Raw genomic sequence first — 6,740 nt, 5'->3', positions numbered from 1 at the left:
TGATCATAAGCTCTGAGGAGCGCTTGGTTAAGCGGTAATCCTTTCATTATGCCGCTTCTGTTCTCCTCTCCTTCTCTTTAGCGTTCGTTGAACCCTGTATTCATTCCAAAGTTTACGTATCTTCTTCTTGCCCGAGATATCTTCTTAACTCGAGTACCTCTTATTTCTGTCAACCATTATCTTTACGGTCTGACTCCCTAGTTTCCTAACTTGTCATGCTCATGTACCCTTCGAAAATATTTTACCGTTTCTCTATTCCGTTATCACTCCTTATCTACTTAGTATAGTTGGTACCTTGTTGACCATGTTTACAGAGTTAGTGGGATGTGATTTGAGGATTTTTGTATTTTGGTTTTTGTCGGGAATTGGTGTAGGAGTTTGTGTCTGTATTTGACCATGTAATATGAGAGCTAGATTTTTGATGGAACTCTTATGATGGCAATGTTGTAGTCTCCTTGCGATTTGAGGTTCGCGTTATTTGGTGGTATAAGACTCACTTTGGTTTCGATTTGATGATGAGACTAATGGGATTAGTTTACCTTGGTGGAGTATTCTTATGGTTATTTTGGATTTGTTTTGGGCATTGTTCGTTCGGGGATTGTTCGTTTGTCATCTGAGCCTTACTTTACGGTATTGGGGATTGATAGCTAAGTTAGTGGAATGTTATTGTAAGTTTGGACCTTATATTTAATTCTTTGAGGAATCTTTCTATTGGAATTGGAATATTGTTGGGAAGTAGGATAGTGAATCTTGAGTAAACTGATCAGATGATTTGTGTGATGAACCCATTTATCTTATAGTTCGTGCTAATTATGGATCGGATAGTGCAACTTGTTGCTTGCGGGTTGGTTTCAAGTAGGAATGCGTTTGGGAATGTTGAATCTTGGTAAGGGTATAATATTGTTACTAGTTTCGACTTTGGATTTTGATTTTGTTCGGTGGAGGATATTGGTGGAAACATTTTGATTGGGAAATTGTTAAGTTATAATTGTAGAGGATATGATTGTCTCAAAGATTAGCTTATAAGTAGACTTGTCGTTGAGTGGTTCTGATGGCTCTTTGGATTAGTGTGGCCTCTGGTTGTTGCCCTGTTGATGTTCGGAGGACCTAGTAGGATGACTCTGTGGTTGGAAATTGAGTGAACCTTTCTCGAGGTACCGATCTTCCTAATTCCGATCTCCGACAATTGTCATTCTTGCTATTCTGGCTTGTTCCGTTGGGTTCGCCTTTTTGGAACTCATTTGACTTTCTGAGTAAAGCGTCTTGTTCATTGACATCTTTGTTGACTTCATCCAAAAATTCCACCTTCAAGAGTTCAGTTCCTTCTGATCTGTTGGTTGTGAGTTCCCTATCGCGAGTTGCACTCCGCGTTCCCGAGTGGTTTTCCATCTTGCATAGATTCTATCTAGTTTGAGTAAACTTTTGGTTCAATATTTTGAATTGGGAGTTAAATCTACAAATTGACCTCTTTCTATAACATTTGAAAATGATTCCTCACTCTCTTTCAACTTTAGTGTTCGATTTGATACCTAAGCTATTTCTCGTTTTGTGTAAGTTCGGACCAATGTGAGTTAACTTTTCAATTCATTGTTAAACTTTGTATTAGATTTGGAAAACTTGACTTTTGGAAAGTTTGAAAAATGATTTACCATTTTTCTATAACAATTGCATTTAACCTTGCGCTTTCATTTTGTTTTGGCGTTGATTCGTTGTCGATTCGTTATTAGAGATGTCTAGTAACTAGTTCTCGCACTTATCGCGAATGATTTCGTATTTTGATTTGTCCCTGATAATAAAACTTTGAACTAGACTTTTGAAAATACTTTTATGATTTTTAATGATTTTAACATTAATGAGTGTTAAATCTCGTTATTGGAGACGTCCCAATAATGGGTTTTCTCATTTATTGGTGTAGAAATGTTTTTATATCTTGATATGAAGTGTGGATGTTCTTGTCTGATCAACAAGAGTATCACCGTTTCATTGGAAAGATACCTATACTTTTCTTATGACTATATTATTAAGATGTTGTTTACTATAATTTCTCCTCTAAGTTTCGAGGACGAAACTTTTTAAAAGGAGGGGTGATTGTAACACCCCGTAATTTCGGACCGTTATGATATTGCGGAAGTAATTTATTAGTCAAGTTGAAATTAATATTAATGTATTTGAAGTAAAAATAATTCAAAGAAATATAATTCTATTATATTTTGAAGTAAAGTATTTATTTTGATAGTTTCGAAATGTTTAAAAATAGTTTAAACCGTGTAAAAACCTTTTATTTCGAAATAAGGGCATATCGGGAAAAATGGCAACTCTGTGAAAATTGGGTAAACGGTTTTGGAAATGGGTCATATGAGTACTAAATCTTCTTGTAATCTCGTGTTTAAGAACTTTGGCCTTGTCGGAATTTGTATTTGACAAACGGTTCTAATTATCGTCGAATCGAGCCAAAACCGACTAATGAAATTCCGCCAAATCCCGCTCCTCTTTCTCCTTTCTCGGCACACCTCCTCTTCCTCCTTCCCATTCCTTCCTAGGACTTCCTTTGTTCTTCTTTTGTGCCTCTTGACCGAAATCCACACAAAAAAAAAATAATAAGATAATCTTACAATCGTAATTTCATCATAATTTCTTCGTTTCTAGTCCGATTTTCGCAAAATTTATATTTTCGGAATCCTCTCTTCAAGATCTACATCCTAGTATGTTTTAATTTCAGTTTTCATTATGTTGATTTAAGATGATTTTGGGGCATAATTTCGGTTTTAGTGATTATTGTTGTGTTTTTGTTGTTTTTAATAGGTGAAGATTATGAGGATGATATAGGGGACTCCTATGTAGTAGAGGATGATGGGTAGCTACTGTTTTTAGGGTTTTCTCAAGGGTTATTTGCCTTTTTCTAGCTTAAGGTTATATTTCGAGTTACTCGACGATTAAATGTCACATTCTTTGCTTTTTGTATGATTTTGTGATTGTTAATTGAGTGGTTTATTTCACATGATAATATGGGTTAAATTCATGTCTAGTTCATGTCTTTTGTATGTTTAAGTTCACATATTAGTATGGGAATGAATTGGGAATGACTAATTGATGCTTCAGACGATGTTAAACTGAACAAAAATGGAGAAATGGAGGGTTTGGGGTGGCAGCCCACAAGGCCCAAAGAGGCCCGGTAGAGCCAGCAGGCCCACGGCTGCCTTTGGGGTTGGCCCGGTTGGCCTTTGTTGCTTGATTCGCGGTTTTTCATGCGTTGTTCGTCGTTTCGGGTTAATTAATGTTATATTTAGTATAAGTAGTAAATGGGTAATCATATGAAATGAATAATGTTAGTAGTGGATATAATGATGTTGGTAAAATTATGCTTATATTAGTAGTTTGCACATGTTAGGATAGGTTATAATATGAAATTGTAATGAATAGGCTTAAAATGAATTTTATAGCGATAATTGTAATGTTTGGATGATTATGCCGAAAATCGAGCCTTAGTCCCTTTGATCAATCGATGTCGTCAATTGTGTGATTGGTCACCACGATTGAACCCGTACTGTCGCGGTGTCAAAGGGTTGCGGTAAAAATTCGGTTGGATGAAATTATTGTGTAAATTGGATAATTGGCCTTACTCTTGTTTTAGGCCATTTATTATGTTTTTATTTCACATATGTTGTTGGTTGATTTGAATGGTTTCTTATGTTGTAGAAACGGCCCTAGATTCCCTGAAACCTTTAATATTGTCAAGTTTGGACTCTTTGCCTCTCTTTTGGTTAATTGGGTGTCCTACTTGTCTTGTGTGGTGTGGGCTAAAGTATTCAAGCTGGGACCTAGATTTGTTTTATTTAGGTCCTAGGTGAGTATTTCGGCCTTCATCATAGATAGGCCATTATAGTCCTTGACGAGTGTATGTTCACTGCTTGATAGCCTCTGTGTTCCTGACTTGGTGGGTTTATATCCAAGTTGGGGCATGACCTCGTTACTTATTTTGATAGTAAGTGGTCGGCAAGTATTAGCCAACCCTTTGGTGGACTCCTTAGGGTACTCACTTTGTTTTAGAAAAATTGTGGGTCTTGGGTGCGGTGGTGTGTATCCGCATGTCTAGGTCTGCGCAGATTTTAGGCTAGGGTTGTGTTGTGTCTTGGCCATGTTTTGATAGAACCTCTGAGCCATGATACCGGTTCGATTACCTTCCCTACCTCGTGGTATAGACTCGAGTTACAGAGTGACTATTGACCGTACTAAGAACTTATGCCTATCTTTGATATATTGTCCTTTCTTGTTTGGTGATTTTATGAATTGTCATAGGTGAGATGCAAGCCGGTTACAATTGATAAAATTTGGATTACTGCTTGTTATATGTTTCACATGATAGTTTAATTTGGTCAGTTTAGAGTTCACTTGTTAGAATATTTGATATCTAGATTATTTGTGATGTGGTTTACATGTTACGTTACATGTTACATTAAATATGACATTTCGTGGCTGGGAAGACTCGAAGTTACTCCCCACTGAATTGTGGCTTTCGTGTTTGTATAAAATGCGATTGACAGGTTGATGATGATTAGATGGGGTCACAGACGAGCTAGTGAGCAAAAGAACCTTGGACTTAGTTTGGCTATTTTGTAGTAAACCTTTAAACATTTGGTTGTGTTTATATTTTGAAGGGACATATGTCTCCCTCTCTTATTTTGGTTTGTATCACTTTATTTTGCGACTTTAGCATGTTATGTAAATTAGGGTGTTAGTATTTGCAGGTTTTGGCACTCTTCATTTGGAAGTGTTTGTGGTTGGTTTAGAAAAGTTTTTAAAATTACAGGTTTTATCTGGTTGAACCAATTACAAACATATCCTGTCAGTATTTCCGTAAAATTTTACGTGTTTATTTTACGCTAAAAATGAGGGTGTCACACTCGTTATGTGAACCATTGGTCCTTGTTCATTAGTCATTGTGACTAGTTGTATGAATCACTTGTTCTAGTTCATTAGTCATTGTGACTCGTTATGTGAATCATTTGTCCTTGTTAATTAGTCCTTGTGACTCGTCGTGTGAATCATTTGTCCTAGTTCCTTAGTCCGTGTGACTCGTTGTGTGAATTATTTGTCCTTGTTAATTAGTCCCTTTGACTCGTTGTGTGAATCTTTTGTCCTTGTTAATTAGTCCTTGTGATTCGTGTGTGAACCATTGGACCTTGTTCATTAGTTATTGTGACTCGTTGTGTGAATCACTTGTTCCAGTTTATTAGTCATTGTGACTCGTTATGTGATTCATTTGTATTTGTTAATTAGTCCTTGTGGCTCGTTTAGTGAACCATTTGTCCTTGTTCATTAGTCATTGTCACTCGTTGTGTGAATCATTTGTCCTTGTAAATTAGTCCCTTTGACTCGTTGTGTGAATCATTTGTCCTTGTTAATTAGTCCTTGTGGCTCGTTGTGTGAACAATTTGTCCTTGTTTATTAGTCATTGTGACTCATTGTAAGAATCATTTGTCCTTGTTAATTAGTCCTTGTGACTCGTTGTGTGAATCATTTGTCCTTGTTAATTAGTCCCGTTGACTCGTTGTGTGAATCATTTGTCCTTCTTAATTAGTCCATTTGACTCGTTTTGTAAATCATTTGTCCTTGTTAATTAGTCCTTGTGACTCGTTGTGTTAACCATTGGTCCTTGTTCATTAGTCACTGTGACTCGTTGTGTGAATCACTTGTTCTAGTTCATTAGTCATTGTGACTCGTTATGTGAATCAGTTGTCCTTGTTAATTAGTCTTTGTGGCTCGTTGTGTTGACCATTTATCCTTGTTCATTAGTCATTGTGACTGGTTGTGTGAATCATTTGTCCTTGTTAATTAGTCCATGTGACTCATTGTGTGAATCATTTGTCCTTGATAATTGGTCCTTGTGACTCCTTGTGTGAACCATTTGTTCTTGTTCATTAGTCATTGTGACTAGTTGTGTGAATCATTTTCCCTAGTTCATTAGTTATTGTATCTTGTTGTGTGAATCATTTGTCCTTGTTAATTAGTCCATGTGACTCATTGTGTGATTCATTTGTCCTTGTTATTATGGTCCTTGTGACTCGTTGTGTAAACCATTTGTTCTTGTTCATTAGTCTGCGACTCGTTGTGTGAATTAGTCCTAGTTCATTAGTCAGTGTAACTTGTTGTGTGAATCATTTGTCCTTGTTAATTATTATTTGTGACTCGTTGTGTGAATCAATTGTCCTATTTCATTAGTCTTTGTAAATTGTTGTGTGAATCATTTGTCCTTGTCAATTAGTCCTTGTGACTCGTTGTGTGAACCATTGGTCCTTGTTCATTAGTCATTGTGACTCGTTGTGTGAATCACTTGTTCTAGTTCATTAGTCAGTGTAACTTGTTGTGTGAATCATTTGTCCTTGTTCATTATTCTTTGTGACTCGTTGTGTGAATCAATTATCCTAGTTCATTAGTCTTTGTAAATTGTTGTGTGAGTCATCTGTCCTTGTCAATTAGTCCCTTTTACTTGTTGTGTGAATCATTTGTCCTTGTTAATTAGTCATTGTGACTCGTTGTGTGAACCATTGGTCCTTGTTCATTAGTCATTGTGACTCGTTGTGTGAATCACTTGTTCTAGTTCATTAGTCATTGTGACTCGTTATGTGAATCAGTTGTCCTTGTTAATTAGTCTTTGTGGCTCGTTGTGTTGACCATTTGTCCTTGTTCATTAGTCATTGTGACTGGTTGTGTGAATCATTTGTCCTTGTTAATTAGTCCAT

The 6,740-nt window shown here is 36.4% G+C and overlaps 1 long non-coding RNA gene across 1 annotated transcript; it reads left to right on the top strand.

The window, feature by feature from the left end:
* The first annotated feature begins 2,608 nt into the window (after positions 1 to 2,608).
* LOC141637469 (uncharacterized) lies at positions 2,609 to 4,729 on the top strand. Its single transcript, XR_012541797.1, has 3 exons — positions 2,609 to 2,702; positions 2,803 to 2,909; positions 4,542 to 4,729. It is a non-coding gene; the product is annotated as an uncharacterized LOC141637469 (long non-coding RNA).
* The last annotated feature ends 2,011 nt before the right edge of the window (positions 4,730 to 6,740 follow it).

Source organism: Silene latifolia, unplaced genomic scaffold, assembly GCF_048544455.1.
Source record: "Silene latifolia isolate original U9 population unplaced genomic scaffold, ASM4854445v1 scaffold_112, whole genome shotgun sequence".
NCBI classification, from domain to species: Eukaryota; Viridiplantae; Streptophyta; class Magnoliopsida; order Caryophyllales; family Caryophyllaceae; genus Silene; species Silene latifolia.
Note: the sequence above shows the minus strand (reverse complement) of the source record. Positions and strands in the feature narration are given on the sequence as shown.